Here is a 25,061-nt window from a genome sequence, read left to right on the forward strand (position 1 = left end):
TGCCGCTGGCGACACCTACAACGTGCTGACATCAGGAAAGATTCCAACCGATTTCTCATACACAATCAGCAGTTGCCGGCGTTGCCTGGTGAAACGTTGCTGTGATGCCTCATGTAAGGATCAGAAATGCGAACCATCATGTTTCCGACTTTCCTAAAGGTCGGATTGTAGCCTATCGCGATTGCGTTTTATCGTATCGCGACAGTGCTGCTCGCGTTGGTCGAGATCCAATTACTGTTAGCAGAATATGGAATCGGTGGGGGCGGGAGGGTAATACGGAATTTAATGATAATGGATTTTTATTACAGCTATTCAATGTAATTCTGTAAGATTTTTGTAATTTAATGTTGCTGTGTTTGCTGCTTCACGATTTAATCCAGAGGTTAGGTTCGAATCCTCCCTCGGGCATGGGTTGCGTGTTGTCCTTAGTGTCAGTTAGTTTAAGTTAGATACAGTAGTGGGTAAACTTAGGGACCTATGATGTCAGCAGTTTGGTCCCATAAGACCTTACCATAAATTTCCAATTCCCAGATTTAGGATGAGTTCTCGTAGGTATTTAAACTAGTATAAAATTGTATACTTGAGATATTTTGCCCTACTTTGTAAACGTGGGTTGCCCATTTAAGTATCTCTAAGTATCGAGGAGAACCTTCCATGTATTGTTTTTTTCCAAAAGAAATTTTTATTATGCCAGAGCCAAGATAGCAACTGAGGGCCAGCAACCCATTTTACACCACAGAGGACGAGGTTGTCTATGTCCAAGGCGTACCAAAAGCACCCTGATAAATACCAACTATTTACATACAAGATAATGGAAACAGACATTCCGAGCACTACTTCCTGCAGGGGAAGCTCGAGCCACAGCCTACAGGAAGTATCACTACGCCATATTTAGGGACTAGAACCAGCCCCGAATTTCAGTTCACTCTGGATGCCGACTTCGTGCACGTCGACCGCTGAATTGGACTCTCACTAGTGTATGTGTGTGTTACCACGAACCTTTGTGGAGAATTAGAACTGAACTTTTGTTGGCCTCAATGAGGAGACTTTTACTGGCATCGTTATTGTTACCTTTCGTTTGCTGTTCAGTCATCAACCTTGTGAACTTACATAAATAAAAGTTTTTTTTGTGAAAAATTCTGAATTGTCAGTCACGACAATTTTCAGTCCACTTTTAGCCGGTATTTCATGGAGTCTTTTGAGGGAATTTATCACCTCTTCTCTTATGTTTGAAGCCTCGCTGGACTGTCTGCATAAGCTAAACTTTGTAAACGAGTTTTAGTTTCTTGGAGTCTGTTAATGGTTGTTCGTTCCTTTTCATAGTACAAGATTTAACTGTGCGGGGGATAGTCTGTCTCCCTGTCGGACTCATGTCCAAAGCTTCAAACATTACACCTTGCAATCTAACTTTTGGGATGGTGTCATTTAATATTTGTTTAATCAATGTATTGTCCTTCCATGCACTTTAAACTCTTCTGGTGTACATCTGTAATTTGATCAGTTTTTTAAGCCCTCAAAGATGATTGCTGTTCTTGTAAGACCGTCTTCAAACTGAAAATTTGCTCCACACAGGATCTCCTTTTCCTAAAACCTGCTTGATACTCGCCAATTGAAAGGTCCGTTTCTGCTTCAAGATTTTTAAGTAAGATTTTTGAAAGAATTTTTAAGTAATCACTAACAAGGACATCACTCTGTAGTTATCACTTTAGTTTGATCCATTTATTCTGTAATCGGTGGATTATTCCACATTGTCTTTCTTTAGGTATTGTTGCCTCCAACCAAATACCTGAGGGACTGCTTGAGGCTTTTACCGCCTATTCTCCACTTTCTGTTATTATCATATCTTCTCCTCGAGCTTAATTGTTTTTAAGTTCCCATATTTCTTCTATTGTTGGAGGCGCTGATTCTACGTTTGGCACAGATTTTCCAAGTGTAAATTCGGCTACAGGAGGTACAGAGTTTAAAAGATCACAAAATACTGGTGTAGGAATATAATGAATATCCTTGAGACGGAGAAGTTGCTGTCCATGCATGAGCACGGCTTTAGAAAGCATCGCTCCTACGAAACGCAACTCGCCCTTTTTTCACATGATACCATGGATGATGGGTATCAGACGGATGCCATATTCCTTGGCTTCCGGAAAGCGTTTGACTCGGTGACCCACTGCAGGTCTCCTAACTAAGGTACGAGCATACTGGATTGGTTCCCAAGTATGTGAGTGGCTCGAAGACTTCTTAAGTAATAGAACCCAGTACGTTGTCCTCGGTAGTGAGTGTTCATTGGAGGTGAGGGTATCATCTGGAGTGCCCCAGGGAAGTGTGGTAGGTCCGCTGTTGTTTTCTATCTACATAAATTACCTTTAGGACAGGGTGGATACCAATGTGCGGCCGTTTGCTGATGATACTGTGGTGTACCGTAAGGTGTCGTCGTTGAGTGACTGTAGGAGGATACAAGATGACTTGGACAGGATTTGTGATTGGTGTACAGAATGGCAGCTAACTCTAGATATAGATAAATGGAAGTTAATACAGATGAATAGGAAAAAGAATCCTGTAATGTTTGAATACTCCATAAGTATTGTAGCGCTTGACACAGTCACATCGATTAAATATTTGGGCGTAACATTGCAGAGCAATATGAAGTGGGACAAGCATGTAATGGCAGTTGTGGGGAAGGCGGATGGTCGTCTTCGGTTCATTGGTAGAATTTTGTGAAGATCATCTGTAAAGGAGAGCGCTTATAGAACGCTGGTGCGACCTATTCTTGAGTCTGCTCGAGCGTTTGGGATCACTACTAGGTCGGATTGAGGGAGGACATAGTAGTAATTCAGAGGCTGGCTGCTAGGTTTGTTACTGGTGGATTTGATCGCCACGCGAGTGCTACGGAAATGCTTCAGGAACTCGTCTCTAGAGGAAAGGAGGCGTTCTTTTCGTGAATCGCTACTGAAGAAATTTAGAGAATCAGCATATGAGGTTGACTGCAGTACAATTTTACTGCCGCCAACTTCAATTTCGCAGAAAGACCACAGAGATAAGATAAGAGAGATTAGGGCTCGTATAGAGGCATATAGGCAGTCATTTTTCCCTCTTTCTGTTTGGGAGTGGAACAGGGAGGGAAGATACTAGTTGTGGTAGGCGGTACACTCCGACACGCATCGTATGGTGGATTGAAGAGTATGTATGTAGATGTAGGAGTAACGTGTTTGAGTAGTAATCAGATTGTTCTGAGTACAGGGTTTGAACATCGTCACTGCTTAAATTTTCAACAAAAATCATCAGCAATGGCGGCCGAAGACTTCTCGCATGGGAAGTCGCCCTCGTTCTAAAAATGGTTCAAATGGCTCTGAGCACCTTGGGACTTAACATCTATGGTCATCAGTCCCCTAGAACTTAGAACTACTTAAACCTAACTAACCTAAGGACATCACACAACACCCAGCGATCACGAGGCAGAGAAAATCCCTGACCACTCTGGGAATCGAACCCGGGTCCCCGGGCGTGGGAAGCGAGAACGCTACCGCACGACCACGAGATGCGGGCACCCTCGTTCTGCCAGCGTCCTTATCAAAGAGGGCGGAGGAGCGGACAGAGTTTCAGGGCACGCCCTTGCCATAGGGTTGGGAAAATGCCCCTAAATGGTGGAAGAATCAGCAGCGACCAATAGTACGAGTTCGCACAAGCAATAAAAATCACTGTACTAAGGACTCATACAGTAATGTCTCTCTACAGGAGATCTGCCTGTAACTGAAAAAGAGTTAATAATAACACTTTTCCAATTACAGACAGAGAGACATTGACAAAAGATTCCTCCACCCTGATCGCCGGGAGGAGACTAACAAGGGGGAGGTGAGAGAAAGATTGAATTACCAGCGGAAGGGTAACGTCCCACCAATTGGAGCGTGGAATATCAGAAGTTTGAACATGACAGGTAAGGTAGAAAATCTGGGAAGGGAAATTCTGAAGGTTAAGTCTAGATATGGTGAGTCAGCGCGTTGATATAGAAAGAATACAAGGATTCTTGGCCAGACAAATATAGCGTAACATCAACAGAAGTGGAAAATGGAGCAAGGGGGAGCATGTTGAAGTTTCTTGTCCAAAAAATATATCTGTAAAGTATCAGTTAATTATTTTTCTGTCTAGTCTGGTTTTATCATAATGAAGTTTTACGAATCGACCTATTTTGTAAGAATGTTTCTGAACGGTGGTGAATTCATGCCACTTTTGTGTGGTTTTATGGAAGTTCCGATCTTCCTAGGCTTTAATTCTTTGCTCTGTGGCCTTATCACATATATTATTCCACCATCCATGTTTACGTTTCTCTGAGAGTATACCAGTACGTTGGGATGGTTGTAAGAGAGTATCTTTAAGTCCTGAGCAGGTGGAAAACTCTTGGTTGAGGATGTTTGCACAAAAGATAATCCAATGTTTTTTTAAGAATTTCTGGTTGTGTTCTTAGATTTTTATTTATTCTTGATTTCTGTCTACTTGCCTACCATTTAATTTTAATAAATATGTGGGTATCAGAATCGAAGAACACTTTTTTACTTTTAATTTCAAAATTTTTTTTAATTTTTTGTTTGAGATAGCCATTTTCTCTATTTTAAATTCTCCAAGATAAGGTGTTGGCGATTTTAAAATTTTCTCTTCTTAGGCAATGCCAGAAAATCTGTTGACATCAGTTTCATTTGCAGAATTTTTATTAGTCCTTTGATGAGCAGGGTAAAATCTTGCATTTGTTCTGAATTTCTTTTCCCCGCCAGTTTGTGTCTGCCCTCCAAATTTTAATATGGTCATTGGTTAATACAAAAGCCTTGTTCCATAATTTTATTGATAACATTCCGAATGTGAAGTAAGATTCAGTATTAGATTTATTATATTTCTTTTGATTGTAAATCCAGTTCCAAAATGCAGTGGTGTGTTGTGTTCCTAGATTCCTCGATCACCTTCGTAAATTCTGTGATTTCCTGAAGCAAATTGGCATTCTTTTCTATATCTCGGTCCTTATTGTGTCTGGATTTAGATGTTTCTCTAGTATATCTGTCAGTTGCTTTAATTTCCCCGGTTTTAGAGGTGTGTTTGGGTTTTAGTACCTATGAATGTTTTTCCCTTGGATGAAGAGATTTGGGAAGCTCATGTACTTTCCCGCATGGTGTTCTCGGTCCTCCGGAATCTGATAACCGAGAAATTTAGTAGAGTCTGGGGTAGCTACTTTCTTTGTAGACGCATCTATCACGTTTAAGATAACGTGAGGATCAATTTTTTCCACCTTATTATTACAGCTGTGTTACTGAGCTTTAGAGGTTGCCTCACGCTGTTTTCTCATACTTTTTTACGGCTTCTCTATATGCTAAGCTTCCTGTTTTATTAGGGCCTAGGACTGGCAGTAGAAAGATATGTTAGAGGGCCAGCAGCAGCGTAATGCGAAAGAGGTGATTCATCCATGCTGCAGCACATGATCCGTGTAATTTGTCAAGAAAATGTCTTGACTTAATTGAGAAAACGGTGAAGATGCAAAACCTGAATCTATAGTATTTGCAAGATTGTGTCCTGTCATTCCGGATTCCTGAGGCAAATTGTTGCCGACCGATAGATCGATAATGCTTCCCTGTTCACTAATTGTTTCACTGTCTACACCATTATTTGCAGCCCGCTCCATTTCCCTATGCACAATTACCAAATTACTAGTTTGAACATTAGTTAATTCATTACACGGTGGCATTAACACACTGCTTTCGTCTTCACTGTCATTTCTCAGTTTACTTTGGAGCCTAGTATTACGTTTTTCACAGGCCATTATTGTCACAATACTTCACACAACACAGAAAAGCACAATATGAAGAACACAACAAGAAAACACATCAACATAACTTTGAAAATATTATCTCGTTAATTGCAAGCGCAGCTGCGAAATACTTGGTGGAAATCTACATGCATGCCACAACTGTTTTACTGTACAAGAATGAAAAACTACAACTACAAAGGAAATTCTCTCTACAATTACGCGCTAGCAATATACAATAGCTACACTAATTACACAAACTACAAGAAAAAATCAGAAGATTCCAGTGAGGTATCCTCGGCTAAGGGTCGACATATGAAACGTCCCCTTTGAACAATTATACATGACTGTGCTTAAACTGACACACAATATTTTTAGCGCAACGGAATAAGACTTTCAATAATCCCTACAAAAGAATGGCCCTGACTAACATTAAACAATACCTTCACAAATCACTTACCTCACAAAAATCTTCGTTACTCAAGCTACTGCAATACAGCGAGCGCCACTACTTACAAACGGATCAGCGTTAGAGCTGAGAGCACAAAAAAAGATACTTCATTTTCAAAGAGGATGACAAAGTGTATTGCGCTACACTTCCTACCCACCCTCCATGCCAGCACTACTGCAGAAACTTGCTGGGAGCATGTGTCAAGAGGATTTGCATCTCACTCGGGCAGCTCATATTGATGACGCAAACTTAAGCTCGTAACGAGGTAAGGTGTCTTCCCATATGAATTTTAGATTCAGAGAAGACACTCCGTGAAACCTTGTTACCAAATATAGCCACATTCTGCAGTAAACTTACTGGTAACGATATAACGAATGTGCTACGTATTTGGGACGAGTCAATGATTCTAATCTAAGGGGGTATAGTGAAGTATGCGTCCCTTCATATGAATACTAATGTACACTAACTTGCAGACGTCTCCAGACAATTCCGGACTGTAAGCAATGAGTTGGATTCTGCCTTCTGCTGTAACGCACCAGGGCTTTCACGGGACGCGATGTTGAAAACGACACGTTTCACATCAGAACTACAGTGACAGAAAAGAACACAGCATCGAGAAGGAGCACTGGACATAAACGAAAATTTGTAGGCGTGTTTTTAAATCTGAAACATGGTGCCTATTCCAATTTTGTGGTGCTAGTTGCGCAGGTATTAGGATCCAAATCAGATTTGATTTATATACACGTTGTAATGGTTGTGAAAGTTAGTTACCATTGAGATTTGACATGGTGAGTAGATGTTAGTCAAAAATACCTTTAAAGCGACGAAGACGCCATTATTTGCAACTGAGTTTGAATAAGGACATGTAATGCTCCTACGAGAAGCTGGATGTTCCTTCTGTGATATTGCTGAATGACTTGGCAGGGATGTAGGCACTGAACATTATTAATGGCAGTGATGGTAACGAGAACGTACGGTAGCAAGAAGATCGTGATCCGGACGCACACTTGGCACTACCGGGAGGGAAGACCATCACGTTTGGTGTATGGATCTGGCGCATCATACAGCATCTGCAGCAGCAATTTGAGCAGCAGCTGGCACCACAATCACACAACGAACTGTTATAAATAGGTTACTTCGAGGACAAATCCGAGCCAGATGCCTTGTAGCATGCACTTCACTGACTCCAAACAACCGCCACTTGCAACTTCAGTAGTGTCAAACGAGAGCTCATAAGAGGACAGGATGGAGATCTGTTGTGTTTCGTGATGAAACCTCGTTCGGCCTTTGTGCCAGTGATGGCTGTGTGTTGGTTAGAAGGAGGCCAGTTGGGGGCTGTCTCAGTGCCGGGCACACTGGACTTACACCAAGAGTTATGGTTTGGTGTGTGATTTCGTTTGACGACAGGAGAACTCTTGTGGTTATCCCACACACCCTAAATACAAATTTCTACGTTTGTCTGATGATTCGACCTATTGAGCTACTATTCATAAGCAGCATTGGTTCAAAAATGGTTCAAATGGCTCTGCGCACTATGCGAGTTAACTTCTGAGGTCATCAGTCCCCTAGAACTTAGAACTAATTAAACCTAACTAACCTAAGGACATCACACACGTCCATGCCCGAAGCAGGATTCGAACCTGCGGCCATAGCGGTCGCTCGGCTCCAGACTGTAGTGCCTAGAACCTCACGATTGCTCTGGAGGGCATAAACAGCATTCCAGGGGATGTTTTCAACCAGGATAACGCTCGCCAATACCGATATTGTAACCCAACATGCTCTGCACGATGTCGACGTTTGCCTTGGTCTGGTCACTCACCAAATCTGTCTCCAGTCAAACACATAAGGAACATCATCGGACGACAACCCCAGCGTCGTACACAAACAGCATTCACCGTCCCTGAATTGATCAACCAAGTGCAACAAGCATGGACGGCCTTCCGGCACCTGCATAAAACAATACATGCACATTTCCATGCTCACATTCAACATTCGAGGTCGTTAGTAGAGGAATGAGAGGAGTACTGGCCGACAGTGCATTATTGTCAGATGTATCCAAGATGGCGGCGATGATGTCATCCAAGATGGCGACCTGTAGACTTGGATACAGTGCTTGACGTCATTCAAGATGGCGGCTGTGACGTCAGCTAAACATATGAGTACCATTATGCAAGATGTCGGTTTTTGATGGGAAAGTGCCACACCCCCTGGTAGGAAGTTAGAATTTTGGCGTGAAATTGAATTAAGTGCTTCTACAGATCACCTGGTAGTCCCCCGCCCCCCTTTCCGACTTAAGGCATGATGGCTCGTTATCCTCTCGGAAAATGCGCGTCAGAATATTAAATTTGGAGAGAACTTTGCGCGAAGAGTTTACGCCTACGTCTAGGGCAAGTTATTACGATTTTGCCACGACTAGGCACTGCTAATGAGGTCATTCAATTGGAATTGAGTTTTTGCATCGAAATAGTCGAAGTTTTCTTCCTCATTTTACACATGGTGGGTATTCCTCTGCTCATCATTTGTGATCGGTGGCACTACACTTCGCTGGACATCACAAAATAATGAGATGCGAGTGCGGTCGATAGTAAAAATTATACTCATTTTTCTGATAAAACTAAATGAAAATGGGCTTTCTCTACTTCCATGGAAAGAGAACACTTATTATCATCGTGTATGTTTTGTTTTTCGTTTGTTTTTAATAGTTGCTTTGTTACAGCAGTCCAGTTGATGTTAAACAGTCCAGTGCAGAACGGCGGGAGACTTCCTTACTAGACCATTCCTCCCCCTTGGTTATAGCTGGAACTTTCTCTGGAATTTCGTTGTTGTACCAAAGGGCTCCTGTCATTCAGAGAACTACTTTTAACAGATTGCAAGAAAGAGTTGTTGATATTAAACAAAAGTGATTTCAATTGCTGAACGAGAGGAATATTGGAGGTGCTGAGGACCTGTCTAGTCTGTGACAGCTCGTCACAGCAGGTGCGCCCCGTATCATTAGGGGCGGCTGTGTCAGTATACTTTAGACACCCAAGATGCATTTGGGCCAACCGTCCTTTTATCTCCTACGGTTTAGTTAACTATACCCGCTTTGGTGTTGGTAAATTTGTTAAAATTTGTTGAATTTCTTTACATTTATCATCTACCTACAGAATTAGTGGCTTAGTGTGGTGTTACTACCACAACAGACTGAGATATCAGTTCTTGTTGTGCTGTCGGTATGGAAGGAGCGTGTGTTTAATTAGCGAGATGTTGGTGTCAGGGAGGGTAAGTTTTAACAGCTGTATTTCATGCACTCATTCATCCGAGGAGTGCATCCACAGCTCACTGCATGAAGAATGGAAGTGAGCATTAATGAGTGAACATATAAAGAGGACGAATACAGTCCTGCAAATAAATGCTTTGCATCGAGATGCATTACACAACGCATGGAAATGTCTGTCCCTCTGGAACTGTCTGTCGACGTTATTCCAGTCGGTAGGTGATAACGTAGATGATAGCAGAACGATTAAGGACTCGAGAATTGACGCTGACACAGCCAAGGTTGTTATTCGCAGTACAGCACTATCTCCTAGAATTTGCGCTGTTCCAAAGATAAATAACGAAAGTTATCCTTCGGGGCCAATAGTGAATGGGATCAATTCTCCTGCTTACAATCTGGCAAAGTATCTAGCCTGCAAATTACGACGCGTAGTTGGCAAGACGGACTCTTACAAAGGGAATTCGACGCACGGAATGCACACTGGGACACGGAGTATATCACAAGCCTACACATACAGACAGGTATCTGTACGCCCAATCCATCCACCACCCAGCTCAGGAGAATTCGTTCATCCGTTCTTTGGCAATCTGTGTGCAGCGCCTAAGTGATGCTCAAAACACAACACCTAAGGTTAAATGGCTACGCACAACGTTTCTAGCCAATGGCTTTAGCCATAAATCGACCCACACAGCCTTGTCGACGAACACAAGTAGGAAAGATAAGCAAGAAATAAACTGTAGCCAACAGTGCGCTTACCAGACGTGAAAAATGTTACTGACGCATTAGGCAAACACCTTCGCCGAGTTGGAGCAGAGCCTGTCTTCTATAATGGTCGCAGGATCCAGGACGTGCTGGCTCAAATGGTTCAAATGGTTCTGAGCACTATGGGACTTAACATCTGAGGTCACCACTCCCCTACAACTTAGAACTACTTAAACCTAACTAACCTAAGAAGACACCACACATCCATGCCCAAGGCACGATTCGAAACTACGACCGTAGCGGTCTCGCGATTCCAGAATGAAGTGCCTAGAACCGTTTGGCCACATCGGCCGGCCAGGACGTGCTGGGCTCCACAAAGGACAAGGTGGATGCATTACACACTACAGTGTGTACAAGGTGTAATGTGAATGTGGAGAGGCATACATCGGCGAGATTGGCAGGCCAATAGCAACGCACGTTCGGGAACACAAGCGCTACATTCGTCTAAGGCAACACAACAAATCTGCAGTGGCAGAACGTCAGCAAGACTGAGGAAGATAAATAAAAGTGATCGAAACTTTGGTGTTGGCCAAGCAGCCGGTTATGACGAAACGCAAAATCAGAGTGGCCATCGAAAAACTTAAACACCCTATTAACATGAAAAGAGAAGATATACTCAGGCTTGCCCCATCTTGGCTGTCAGCAATCAGATCCCGACCGACCGCAGTGTCAACACGAGGCACGAGCACTGCCAGCGAGTAACTGCCGCCGCGCGGCCGCCGTCCAGCATTTGGTAAACAGCAGCCAACTTCTCATTCGACGGTAGCCACCAACCATGGCACATAACACAAGAGCCAATAAACAACAGAGGTTACGTTCTCCCTCCACCGCAATAACCTATTAAAATAAAGTGCCCTCTCCTTATTCCTTACGTAACCAATGAAACGAACTGTCATTTTTAAATTATGACGTAATGACATGCGCAGTGAACAGTAACAACGAAATATAAGGAAACTGAATAGCCAGAACTCATCAGTAGACCCACAAGAAGGCCTCTGCAAATGTGGCCGAAACGTTAGTTTTTTTCTCGCAGCAATAGTTCTATATATTATACGCAGTACCATACTCATAAAACTTTTATGTCATGTTTTATTTATATTACACACTATAATATTAGTTCTTGGAACATGGAATGAATTCGATTTGATTTGGAGAAAAGAAGATTCTTTCACATTTTGCATTTTTAGTGTCACCATTTCCTACTTCGACTGCAGTCACTAACGTTCTTCATGAACTTGTCCATGTAGTAAAAACATTACTTTATTTAAGCCTATAACATACACATGTTTAATGTCTCTGTTGGCTAGTCATTTCTGTTTTCAAAACTTGCATTGCTATTTTAAAATGCTGGCGCACCGAGTGTTCATAGCTACAATTCAGGTGGGAGCTTTGCTCACTGGAGATTAGGTATGCCCCAGGTTATCAACTCGTGTGCGTCATGACAGTGCATCCCTCGGTGTCTGCAGACAGCACACATCACACGGGATAAAACTGTCATAAAGTCTCTACTACACCAACAGCAGGCAACCCGATGTCCAGTACCTTACTGGTGTGTACCACATCCCACTTGCAGCGAGCTGTGGTAGTTTTTTTAGTTTGTCTTATAGTTCACAACAGCGTGCTTCGACATAGCATTACCTCAGACGCTATCATTACTTTAGTAGTATTCAGTTCAATATATATCATACCACTTTTCACAGTTGTATGAGCCTTGTTTCTTAGAAACTGAGCTCACATCATCATAGTCCAATGGCTTAACATTTCTTAATCTACAGCATTTTATTCTCCACAATACCCAGGTGTGCTTAACATAATATTCCTAATTAACATATACACATACAAAAAGGTTGCATGACCCCAGTTCTCAGAACTCCTGAAGATAGACATTGACTGTGGATATTGAATCACAGACACTGTCCCTTTGACTGTTCAGAGTTGTCACTAAACTCGCCCAAAGATGTAAACAAACATACATGAGCTGCGGATATTAAACGACCGATCAGTTCCAGTCATTCCACCAGGAAGGAGGTAAGTGGCTCACGTTGTCTGTACTTCAACCATGCCTATACGGCCAGTATCACGGTTCAACTGCGTCCGCATTTTACTTTGTGCCGGGAATGGATCTCAACAAGGGAAGTGGCCAGGTGACTCAGAGTAAACCTAACCGATGTTGTTCGGACATGGACGAGATACAGAGAGACAGGAACTGTCGATGATATGCCTCGCTCATTCCACCCAAGGGCTACTGCTGCTGTGGATGTCGGCTATCTACAGATTATGGCTCGGAGGAACCCTGACAGCGACGCCACCATCTTGAGTAATACAGCTTGTGCAGCCACAGGACGTCATGGTACGACTCAAACTATGCGCAGTAGGCTGCACGATGCGCAACTTCATTCTTGTGGTCTATGCGAGGTCCACCTTTGCAACCACAACACCATGTAGTGTGTTACAGATGGGCGCAACAACATGACGAACAGACCACCCAGGATTGGAATCACGTTCTCGTCACCAATGAGAGCCGCATATCCCTTCAACCAGACAATCGTCGGAGACGTGTTTGGAGGCAACCCGGTCAGGCTGGACGCCTTACACACACTGTCCAGTGAGTACGGCAAGCTGGAGGTTCCCTGCTGTTTTGCGGTGGAATTATGTTGGGCTGGAGGTCATGGAAGGCACCGTAATGTCTGTACGATATGTGAATGCCATCCTCCAACCGATAGTGCAACCATATCAGTAGAATATAAGCGAAGCATTCGTCTTCATGGACGACAATTCGCGCCCCCATGTTGCACATCTTGTGAATGACTTCCTTCAGGATAACAGAAAACACCGATACATTCATACATCGAACTAAATATGTCCCTGAAAAGAAAAACATTACAGTAAATAAAAGAATACACTGCAATGTTGCAGAGCAAGCACACACTCTTCAGCACACAGGCAGTGGTGACTGAAAGTTTTCCACGAGAAATTACACGGTTATGGAATCTTTAATGTTTTCCAGTACATTTCATGGGAGCGTGTCTCGATTAATAATTGTGTATTAGGGTTTCCTTTAATTGATTGGTCGACTGCTCTGTTTTGGTGAAAAGAGCTATGTAGTATACTTGTTCATGTCCATAGGCTGCCTGTCATTAACAATTAGATTGCTATTATCTTCACTACTGGCAATTTCAGTCATTGCATCGTTCATGGCTACAGGGTATAATGGGTGATGACTGTCTTAATTGCATTAGTGAGTCCACATGAATAGTAGCTACGATATGTTCTTGTGAATAGTTGTGGTGAGTTGTCTGTGTTCTTTGTCACACACAAGAAATACGGAATAAAACTACTTATGTTTACTACATGGATGCAATCACTCTTGTGTCACTTGCAGATCATATTCTCAACACACATTTCAAACTTTGAGGTCATCATTACACATCATATTCATTGCTCATTGATGGGGTGTCAGCTTGTGTGGCTAATACAATGCTGAATATCATTATCGATTAGTGTAGACCCAACATAGCATCACTAGTGTCTGATCTTGGGCATTGCCCTTTGACTTTGTCGTCAGCTGCCAACGTGGGCATTCCAAGAAGAATTGGCAGACTGTGGTCTGTTGTCGCAGAGGCGAAGGCCATTGACTGCTAGACAACTGTGGTACATGCCGGTGCCCATTGTTCCCTGTGATCCGCCGTATACATGTAGCTGCCACGCACCACCACAGCTGGGTGCCCTAGAAAGCAGTGCGGCAGCTGCTGACACGTCAGCTGCTGGCGATAAGCAACGCACCCCCCCCCCCCCCCCCCTCCCCAGGTGAAGCTCAGCCTCGGACATCTACTTTCCTTTGCACCCAGCAGTGTGCGAAGTCTGCGCCTCCTGGCATATGGCAACTCAATAGTTGTCCCATAATCTTGTTCACACTCTGTCCTTCACGCTGATGTTTTGTCCTCAGTGTTACATAGTTGGATTAGCCACACAGAAATAAACTTCACTAAATAACCATGACACTTAGTATGTGTTACCTATCAGTAAAAATATTTACTGATTAGCCATACATATTACAAACAGAATAAATAAACGTTACCTAGTATCCATTATTCTTAACATGATTCAAGAAAAATACTTCATAAAACTAGTTGGTATTTCCACCATTGCGCTTACTTGTTTCTTTGACCAATTAAATAAAAGGAACAAACTCAATTTGACTAGCATCTGTGAGCAGAGTGGTGCTAAAAAATGTCTCGGTAATTATTCTAATACTAGAAGTGGTTGATGAATGTGTTAAGTGCATATGTAAAAGTTGTCATGCTGCTAATGTGTAATGTGTGCAGATCCATCTACCCCAGAGATTTCTGACAATATATATATTGCAACCCCCCTTTCACCTTGGCAATTAACATACGTATTGGCTCACCACCACACTGGGTATTGCACAGCAATATACACATTTGCAGACTCCCTTCCTTAGTAAGGAATCCTTCTCGTTCTCGTAATTAATTTCGTCTCATTCGTTCCTAGAGTTCACAGTGTATAATAAATTCTGCAATTGATGGGCAGTTACTCTAAAACATTCAACACAGACATACACAGCACATGGTGGGGTAAGGCAACTGAGTACAAAACATTCTGCAATGATTCTCAGTTCAAAACAAAATCTCTTGTAAATCTATGATAAACTGTAACATTAACTTTCCCTCTCTTCAGGCTGCATTATTCCTCACTTATTTGTTTCTTCTGTAGGCTGTATCTCTCATCTTACATGACATTTATAACAACTGTCCGTGAACAGTATAACAAGAACAAGCAAAAAAATCCTGCACCTTCAGTTTATCGGACGCACATAGCTGCACATAAAATGACGTTTCTGAACCCTAGCTCTCCTTCTTAATGCCCCGGTGCACCTCGCTGTTTGGTATCTCTTTTTAAAAAATGCGACCGGAAAATTAACGAAGTTCAGTGCTTCGAAGCTGCGCCTCAGTTCTTCCGTACTACCGGAAAATATGGCACGTTGCACTTCAAAACTGGCTCCTAGTAAGAACTCCGACATGCTAACGGTGCAGACAGGGCAAATTGATCCAGTACCTCATGCGATGTTCTCATCTTCATCACCTTCCAGTTCTCAAGTGTAGTCAATCCAAGCAATAATTTATCGAAATCTGACGACAGCTGGTTCTGTCCCGGTAGCAGTGATAGCCGCATATTGGCTAGAAGAAGGCCAGGGACTGCAACTAATCTGTCTCATGCTAGACACACTGGACCGACAGCTGGAGTTATGGTCTGTACTGCGACTTTGTATGACACCAGGATCACTCTCGTGGCTATCCTACACACCTTAACTGCAAAACTGGAGATTCGAACTGTTGTGCTGCCATTTATGAACGTCATTGTGGTTGGTGTTTCCCAGCAGGATAGCTCTCGCTCCCATACCGCTGTTGTAGTCCAACATGCTCTACAGAGTGTCGACGTGTTGCCTTCGCCTTCTGAACCACCGGATCTGTTTCCAGTGGGACGTTATCGGACAACTCCAGTGTCATCCACAGATGGCGTTAACCATCCCTGTATTGACCGACCAAGTGCAACAGGCATGAAACTACATGTCAGAAACTGACATCCGGCACCTGTACAACATAATGCATGCACGTTTGCATGCTTGCAACCAATATTCTGGAGGTTACACCCGTTATTAATGTACCAGCATTATACATTTGCAGTGGCTTCTCTCGTGTTTACATGAACCTCGGATCTTGTACTGTTAATCACTTAAATTGTTGTCTAGATAGATGTATTCCCAAAATTTCATTACTCTATATTAATTATTTTTTGGTGTTGCGATTTTTTTCTGTAAGAGTATACATGTCTCCCTGTTTCCAGTGTTTATTGTATATGTCCGTCTCTTTACTAGAGTATCATAGCCAGTGATTCGTCCTCATAGTCAGTGCGCAGTTCTCTGCCTTCTTCCCTGTCTCTTTCAATCCTCAGAACAGCTGGACTCCCTACGTCTGCATAATCTCTCGTGTCCCAAGGTTTTATCATACGTTCTCCTTTCACACATTCGGACTCGTCTCCACTCGAATCGTCATCCGTAAATCTGTATCTATCCATTCCCTCGTCTGTAAATCCTTCGAATGTTTTACTACCCTCTTCCAAGGTATAGCATCGTAAGTATCTGTTATTTTAGTCCTCGTCTTTTTGTACTCCTACTTATCGGAACTGCTTATCGCCCAAGCTTCACTTATGGACAACTCTCACGGACAGCCACGCGCATTAGGGCGCCCATTCCGGGATTCGGGGAGGTACGCCGGCACCGGATCTAATCAGCATGGTCGATTAACGGCTATGAACCGGCTAGCTTGGATATAGTTTCTAGGCGGACTCCCTCATCCGACTGTGTGTATACCGGGCTGGTATCCATCCTACTTCATTTATACGTTTCCCAAATATTTCTGTTGTGGCAGGAAGGGCGTCCGACCATATTGTACCACTAATATAGCCAAACCCAGATTAACATACCAACAGCAAGAAGAATCCGGGGTAAAGGTCAAGGATACGAAATTAAAAAAAAAAAGCTTTGCTTCTGTACAATGTATCCTCCAGACAAATACGAGTACCTTCAGAAAAGACATCTCAGCATCTAAATATTTAGCTTATGTTAACATCACGTCTAATTCAACTTCATTACATTAACGTTGTTTTACTTTTGTTAACGTTTATCTTATAACTTCTTTTCTATCCGTTTCGTTCAACTACTCATCCATGCCCCCTGCAGTCTAACAGAATTACAATGTCATCGTCAAAATTTGCTGTTTTCTTGATCTCTCATTCTTTTACCAAATTTTTTCATGATTTCCTTCACAACTTGCTCAATGTACAGATTAAATAACATTGTGGATAGGCTACTAGTCTTGTAACTCCCATTTCAACTACTGCTTCTCTAGTATGTCGTTCGCCGCGAGTAGTGGCAGGAGGTTTTGTGGCGCCATGCCGCGGACTGCGCGGTCCCTCCCGCCGGAGGTTCGAGTCCTCCATCAGGCATGGGCATGTGTGTTATTCTCAGCACTGTGGTACATGCCGGTAAAGTTAGTTTAAGTAGTGTCGAAGTCTAGGAAGCGATGACCTAAACAGTTTGGTCCCTTAGGAATTCACACACACATGAACATTTTCACGTCTTTCGACATTTATATCTGCTGTATCGTTTCTGTAAAAGATTTAGAAGACTTTTCTTTTACTGTATTTTACCCAAGCTACCATCAAGGATTTGAAAGAATGTATTCTTGTCAATTTTTCAAAATCTTTCTCTATATGTACAATTGTTAAAAATATAACTTGTAATTCTACAATCTATATTCTAAGATATACAGTGGGGTTGGTATTGGCAGACGTGTTCCCTCATTTCTCCAGTCTTCTACGGCGTCGGCTTCTACCAGTTTTCTAATTCTTCCGTAAATTATTTCTGTCACGATTTTGCAACCATCGCTTATTATACTGATGGTTACCTATTACTCACACCTGTCGCCATCATTCTTCTTAGTAACTGGAATTTTTACATTCTTACTGAAGTCTGAAGGTATTTCGCATTTCTCATTTATCGTACTCACCAGGTAGACTAGTTTTATTATGGTAAGTTATCCCAAGGATCAGAACAATTCTAAGAGAATTTTGTCTACTTCAGTGGTCTTGTTTCGACATTTGTCTTTGAGAGCTGCATCAAATTCTTCTCGCAGTATCATATCATCTATTTTAACTTTATTGACTTTCTCTTTCTTTTCTATAATACTGTTTTGAAGTTCATTTCCTTTAAATAGAACATCCTCCCTCCTTTCAGCTTTCTCTTCTTTGTCCCACACTGGTTTCCCATCTAAGTTTTTAATATTGAAACAGGTGTTTCTCCTCCTAGAATGGTCTCTTTAATTTTTCTAACCACGGCGTCTATTTTCCTGATAGTCATACACGCGTCCACAGTTCTGCATTTCTCCCCTAGACGCTCCTGCTATGCAGTATGGCACTTTCTGACAGTCTCATTTTTAAACATCTACGCTCCTTTTTGCCTGCTTACTTTTCCGAATTTTTAAAATTCTCTCGTTTACTCAACGTAATTCAGTATAGCTTGTCTTATCCAAGGAGTTCTATGGCGCCTTCTGTTTTTGCACAATCCTTCCTCGTCTGCCTTTACACTTCCCTGTATTAAAGTTACTCATTTGTCTTTCCACGGTTTTAGTCAATCGTTATATAAACCTCCTTTTGAAAATATCGACAGTTTTCCAACTTCTGCTTCTTGTAATTAAATCTCATTAATTTCCTGCCTCTCTGTAATGTCATAGTTCTGATCTACAGTTCATAGCTAATTAAATGAGCACAGTCCACACCTTCCTGTGGAAATGTTTCTCAGTTTCAAATTTATTATGAAATCTATGACCCGCCATTATTTAAACTACCTGAAACCTTCCATGTTCTTGATTCTTAAGCAATGTGCTAGCAATGCTTGATTTGTGCTGTGTGTCTCGTTCTGCTATGCGATTTCTCGTTTCACTTCTTTCCCAAATGTGAGGTACCCTATTCTTTTTCTTAACATTCTTTTTCCCACTGTTGATTGACAGTTTCCCATCACAACCTATTTTTATAACCCTTAAATATTCAAAATTTATTTTAATTCAAAATACATCCTTTAATCTGTTCATAATCCGCGAAGCTAGCAGGCATTTTAACTTGTACTACTGTATTGGGTTTTTGGCTTAGCATCTGCCTTGGCTACCATAATGCAGGCTGCATGCTTTTTACAGTAGTTCGTCCGCATTCCTGTTTTCGTATTTATTATTAGAACTAGTCCTGCATCAAATTTTGAATGCAATATTTATTACTTTCATCTAACCCCAAGTGTTAAAAAATTTGCAAATCACACTTAACAGCATCATAAATCTATGATATAGATAGCTACATGGAATATATAACTACTAGTCTATGTATAAGTACAATGTACTTTCATAGTTATTGCTGGAATTTTTTTTAGCATGTACGTAAAGTCTATAAGAACTACAACAGAAATAAGGAAAATAACCATTTGTACAGCTAAAGGTTTGCCAAAAACCGTATAAAGTCTGTTTAATTTAGCAGTATTAATATTTTCTTTACATACAACACTAGTCTAAAATTAGGTCTAGCAATTACATACGTATCTTCATATCAACGTTCCAAGCTAATTACTAGCATCTCATGTCTTATTTTTCGCGCATTCTGAATAATTTTTCCAAAGCAATTTTATTCTTACCTTTTAAAAATTACTTTTTAATCATTTTCTGCAGACAGTTTTCCCAGGATTAATATTAGTATGCATAACTTATTTTGAATAAACAGAAAATAATACTTTTATGATGAGAAAAGAACGTACATAGTGTTTAGATCTGAATAGTAATAATTCTGTTTTACTTTTTATCTCAAAGACTAAAAGGGAGGATCTTTATCATTATTGACGCTTGTTTTTCATTCTTCTCTTGTTACTTATTCTCATGGTCTCCGGAAATAATATATATGTTAGTCTTCATGAATAATAAGTAACGATAAATGAAATTCATTGTATTGTGCTTCTTTATTTTAATGCAAATATTATGTTTTAATAGCTAATCACATGGATCAAGCGGTGCCTTTTTGTGATCAAAATTAGCGGGATTGGTCATGATCCATTCAGCTGGCACTGTGCCCGCCCCACTGAGATAATTACTATTTATATTTATTACATAGAACACGCTTGCTTTATCTTGACGAAGTCTTATAGTTTTATTCTTCACGGTCTTAGAATGTTAATCTAGCCAGTTAATTCCAAAGAAGATACTTCGTGTCCTCATCAGCGTAAGAGAAGATCTTTTATCGTAAAAGATATACTTCTCTCTCTCTCTCTCACCGATGGGACGGACTTTCTTTGTGATGTGGAACCACGATTCGCTAATAAATCACTCTGACTCTGAACATTGGGTAAACTTCTAGGGTCAGGTCGTATGTAACGGACGTTACGGTAAGTGCCCTCATCTGTTGAGCTTAATGGAATCATAATATCTCTTGAATTCAGCTTAGTATGACATTTTTTAAACGAAGAAAGGTATGATGACTAGCGTTTTACGTTCCTTTGGTGGCGATGCCATGAGACACATCTATGCGGTAATGTTGCTGGAGACGAAATCCAGGATCGGATTGTGAAATTATAGGGAAGGAAGTCTGCCATAACCTTTTCAAAGCAGCCATCCTGGATTTGCGTCAAATGAGTATCGGTAAACAACGGGAAACCTAAATCTGGATAATCGAACGGGGATTTGAATCGTTGTCCTCGGAATACTAGTCCACCGTCTGATTACTACTTCAGTTAGAACAGTATCTTTCTGTAATATCAATAGTGAGAAACACTCTTTTAGTCCTAAAGAATGGAATCAATTATTCAAAACGACAGTCACAATCGCATTATTTATTTTGCCGCCAACCGGTTTCGACCAGCGATGAGGTCATCTTCAGGACAATTTACACTGTAAAGTTATAATGTTAGTAACTAATCATGTATGTAATCTACAAGCAGTTGGTCAAAGTTACATTAATAAATTTTTATAGCCATTTGGTCGCTCGCTGGAGTCGTCACCCTGCCTGTGCACGGTTGGTAACTGTGCATGGTTGGCTCTCTTCTCAAGCTTAAATAATGGCCAACAACACATGGGCAGGCGGTAACGCCCTGCACAGTGACCAACGGTAGTTACATGCTTAAGCAAGAAATCGTAAATTTTAAAGTTTGTTAAAGAAAAAACTTTAAAATTACATGTTTCATTACTGATATTATAACTTTACAGTGTAAATTGCCCAGAAGATGACCCCATCGCGGGTTGAAACAGGTTGGCGGCACAATAAGTGATGCGATTGTGACTGTCATTTCGAATAATTGATTATAAGTAAATTAATCGCTGTTTATCTCGATACAACTATGCTGTCCAAAAATCTACAGAATGGACATCGGTTCCTCTAAAATTCAGGACTTGCTGTGCTGCTACGTGGTGGCGCTGTTTTCTCTGTCCATAATCACAGATCAGAATGTTTTCTGGATACTGAAGGCCTGCTTTTGAAATACACAGCTGAGCCATAACATTATGACCATTGATTAACGCAAGATTAAATACCGCTTCGTGACATTGCGGGTACGTGACGCGGTAAGTAAATCATGTAAACAAAGCAGGGAACGGGGAACCATTCTAGCGACGATACAGGCCTCAAATGGGAAAACCCACTGACGTAAAAGATTTGGACAAAGGACGTATTGTTATGGCTTGACGTCTGGGAACGAATACGTTGTGATCGGCGAAGTGTTTGAAGGACGGTGAACACGAGCAAGAGACAAAGAGTTTTATGTCCACGCCTCATCACAGGAGATCAGAGTCTTGCCCACTCTGTAGAGCGGTATATGTGGCATTATGAGGCAGATCTCAAGAAGGACTACAATGCTGGTTCACATACAAGTGTTTTAGAGGACACTGTTCACCGCACATTGTTGAACGTGAGACTCTGCAGCAGATGACCCATATGTGTCCCCGTGTCGACCCAACGACATTGTCAACTACGACTGCAGTGGCCAATTGATCATCGAGTTTGCTCCGAAAACCAGTGGAAACGTGTCAGCTGGTCACATGAATCACATACCTTGCTGTACCAGGATACGCCGACATCCAGTCGAATGGCTGCTCCAGCGTGCATCTCGCCGTGGACGCGGGTCGGTGAGGACCGTCTTACGTTATAAGGACACTTACCTGACCTTCCATAAAACCTGTAGTAGTAATCGAAGGCGCCATGAAAGCTCTTGACTAAGTGAATATTATAATGGACCACCAGAATCCTGTCACGCTTGATTTCTTCCCCTACGGCTAGCGAAATAAATGTCCTTGCTACAAGGCAAGAATCGTGCCGCACTGGCTTGGCGAGAATGATAGTGAGCTCAGGTTGATGTCTTGGCCCCAAAATTTCCCATATTCGAGCTTTATGCAATATACCTGGGACGCTATCGGGCACCAGCTCGGCGCTCTCAAACCATTAGTCTGCAGTTTACGGCAATTACGTGACCTGTGCTTTGACATCAGGGGTACATACGTCCAAAAACCTACCAAGAACTTTTCTAATCCATGCCACGTAGAATCGCTGCTGTATTGGATTTCAAAAGAACACTAAGACGCTATTAATATGTGGTAATGATGTTGTGGCTCACCTGTGTGTAGTCCATGTCAGAATCATGTGACTCGCTGCATCAAAATTCTCCAACGTTTCTGAAAACACACGACTAAATTTAATGCCCATCCATACATCTCATTTACATTAAGATATGTTACACTGAAGATCCAAAGAAATTGGTCCACCTGCCTAATATCGGGTAGGGCAATAGCGAGCATGCAGAAGTGCCGCTAAACGACGTGGCATGGACTCAAATAATGTCTGAAGCAGGGCTGCAGGAAATTGACACCATGAATCCTGTAGGGCTGTCCATAAATCTGTAAGAGTACGAGAGCATGGGAATCTCTTCTGAACAGCACGTTGCAAGGCATCAGAGATATGCCCAATAATGTTCATTTCTGGGGAGTTTGGTGGCCAGCGGAAGTGTTTAAATCCACTCTGTAGCAATTCTGCATGTGTGGGGTGTCGCACTGTCCTGCTGGAATGGCCCAAGTGCGTCGATTGCGCAATGGACACGAATGGATGCAGGTGATCAGCAGGATTCTTACGTACGTTTCACCTGTCATAGTCCTATCTAGACGCATCAGGGTACCATATAACTTCAACCGCACGCGCCCCGCACCATTACAGAGCCTCCACCAGCTTAAACGATCCTCTGCTAACATCCAGGGTCCCTGGATTCATGAGGTTGTCTCTATACCCTTAAACGTCGATCCGCTCCATACAATCTGTAACGAGACTCGTCCGACCAGGCAACATGTTTCTAGTCAATAACAGCCCAATGTCGGTGTTGAAGGGCCCAGACGAGGAGTAAAACTTTGTGTCGTGCAGTCGTCAAGGGTTCGAAAGCTCATATCGATAATGTTTTCTTGAATGATCCGCACGCTGACACTTGATGGCCCAACGCTGAAACTTGCAGCAATTTGCGGAAGGCTTGCATTTCTGTCACTTTGAACGATTCTCTTCAGTCGCCGCTGGTCCCATTCTTGCAGGACCTTTCTCCGGTCCCAGCGATGTCGGAGATTTGCTGTTCGGCCGGATTCCTGATATTCTCGGCACACTCGTGAAATGATCGTACGGGAAAATCCCCACTTCATCGCTAGATGCCGTGTCTCATCGCTCGTGTGCCGACTGTAACACCACGTTCAAACTCACCTGACTCTTCATAACCTGCCATTGTAGTAGCAGTAACCGATCTGAAAACTGCGCCAAACACTTGTTTCCTATAGGCGTTGCCGAACGCAGCGCCGTATTCTGCCTGTTAACATTACTTTATATGTCAATACGCACGCCTATAACACTTCCTTTGAGGCTTGTGGCGACACACGGGTCCGACGTATACTACCGGACCGCGGCCGATTTAAAGGCTACCACCTAGCAAGAGCGGTCTCTGGCGGTGACACCACACCTCAAACTGGTTTTCGACTGATACGCCATCATCAGGTACCTTAGCGAAATAAGTAATAGGTATTATAAAATATCACACCAGTGGTAGGGACGGGGCATCGAGTGACATTATACTGAGTGGACTATCCGAAAATTACCTCGAGCAATTAAACAGAGAACCGACTGGACCTACTGATAACAAACAGACCCGAACTTTTCGACTCTGTAAGTGCAGAACAGGGAATCAGTGATCATAAGGCCGTTGCAGCATCCGTGCATATGGAAGTAATTACGAATATAAAAAGAGGGAAGAAGGTGTATCTGTTCTACAATGGATCGAAGGATGACCTATGCCATATCACATCTATAATCTAGGTTTAAATTAAGTTTCTGTTTATCAAGAGTAATAGAAGGCAGATTTCAGACTACCTAACAGATCAAAACGAAAATTTCTGTTCCGACACTGACAATGTTGAGTGTTTATAGAAAAAGTTCAAGGCAATCGTAAAATACGTTTTAGACAGGTACGTGGCGAGTAAAACTGTGAGTGACGGGAAAATCCCACCGTGGTTCAACAACAAAGTTAGAAAACTATTGTGAAAGCAGAGAGAGGTTCACTCCAAGTTTAAACGCATCCAAAACCTTGTAAGGCGTCAGGCAAATCCAACACCTTCCATGAAAACCCTGACATGATAAGAAATCCAGTAGTATGTCACATAGCTCCGAATAAATCGTGACATTAAATTAACCAAAGTAACACGAGTAACGAGTGAGCAAATGGAACACCACAGACTAACACAAGAATGCCTAAATGCATGTCAAACCTAACCACCGTGAGACACACGCAGTTCCGAGGGGCGAAACGAGAACAGAAGCCGCGAGCAGAACCGTGTTAAGCTAGAAGAGCCTACGTTAAGGGCCAGGCACCCACGTCTCCCGCTAACCGTCAGGACCACCCCCCAACCCATGTAAAAAGATGGAGCCCTCCAGAAGAATAGTATAGATCTTACGATAACACTAAAAGGGCCACACCAGCTGCTAGTTTTAGCATGAGACTTTTTCGCGTCTCTGATACATTGCAAACTTCAAAAACATTGCCCCACCACGAAAAGTGTAACGTTTCTCATTGTATAGACAGAATTTTTGTAGGCAGAGCTTAAGGTTAACATTGAGACCTTATTGGTCAGATGAAAACACAGCCAGATATTCTTTTTTAAACCAACTTCGGTGAATTGTAATAAGGAGAAGTT

The sequence above is a fragment of the Schistocerca gregaria genome, chromosome 3, assembly GCF_023897955.1.
Source record: "Schistocerca gregaria isolate iqSchGreg1 chromosome 3, iqSchGreg1.2, whole genome shotgun sequence".
NCBI classification, from domain to species: domain Eukaryota; kingdom Metazoa; phylum Arthropoda; class Insecta; order Orthoptera; family Acrididae; genus Schistocerca; species Schistocerca gregaria.